A 1,271-nucleotide genomic window follows, 5' to 3' on the forward strand; every position below is an offset into this window, starting at 1 on the left:
GTGTTTAAATACACTTCTGCTGCTGCTGATGACCCACAGTGCCTCATGGATGTCCAGTTTTGAGCTGCCAGATCTGTTCATTTCTTCCCTCAGATATAATTGAAAAAAAAATTCTGAAGAAATGCATGAACTAAATAAAAAGGAGAGAGAAATAAATACTGACAAAATGGATGGCAGAATTTGGAAGGTAAAAAGATTTCAGTTTTATTATTGATGAGTGAGAGGAATATATCACACTTTGGGGCTTCTGGAAGTGGATTTACTGATAATCTGAGGAATTGATAGGAAACTGCTTCATAGTTGGTGGAACAAATTCCCGCCCTTGGGGTGGAGCCAACAGCTGCATCCGTCCAATAACAGACAGAGTAGAAGTACTGTATCAGGCCTTGTTAACTCAGTTGGTAGAGCATGGGACTTTTAATCTCAGGGTCTTGGATTTGAGACCCTTCTTGTGTGGTTGTTCTTCCCTTTTTCAGTCTTCATCAGCAGAGAGTTCAAGGAGTGTTTGAAATTAAATTCAACAACATCACCAGATTTCAACTACTCCCATCCCGCCCCCTCCCAGTGTAGTTGACAGGACTCTCAACCTCTGCCTTCCCCCTTCCCCTCCCTCCCAGATCTGCGACAGGGTTCCCCTTGTCCTCACTTTCCACCCCACCTGCCTCCACATCTAAAGGATCATCCTCCACCATTTCCGCCACCTCCAGCGTGATGCCACCACCAAACGCATCCTCCCCTCCCCTGTCAGCATTCCGAAGGGATTGTTCCCTCCGCGACACCCTGGTCCACTCCTCCATTACCCCCAATACCTCGTCCCCTTCCCAAGGCACATTCCCATGCAATCGCAGGAGATATAATACCTGCCCTTTTCCCTCCTCTCTGCTCATTATCTAAAGCCCCAAACACTCCTTTCAGGTGAAGCAGCGATTTACTTGTACTTCTTTCAATTATGTATACTGTATTCACTGCTCACAATGCGGTCTCCTCTAAACTGGGGAGACCAAACGCAGATTAGATGGAACACCTCTGCTCAGGCCGAAATCTTGATCCTGAGCTTCGGGTTGCTTGCCATTTCAACACTCTCCCCTGCTCTCATGTCAACATTTCTGTCATTGTCCTGTTCCAGTGTTCCAGTGAAAATCAACCTAAGCTCGAGGAGCAGCACCTGACCTTTTGATTCGGCACTATACAGCCTTGTGAATTGAACATTGTGTTCAATAACATCAGAGCATGACTGGTGTCAGACAACCACAAGCATTAACACACTCTTT

The sequence above is a fragment of the Heterodontus francisci genome, unplaced genomic scaffold, assembly GCF_036365525.1.
Source record: "Heterodontus francisci isolate sHetFra1 unplaced genomic scaffold, sHetFra1.hap1 HAP1_SCAFFOLD_61, whole genome shotgun sequence".
NCBI classification, from domain to species: domain Eukaryota; kingdom Metazoa; phylum Chordata; class Chondrichthyes; order Heterodontiformes; family Heterodontidae; genus Heterodontus; species Heterodontus francisci.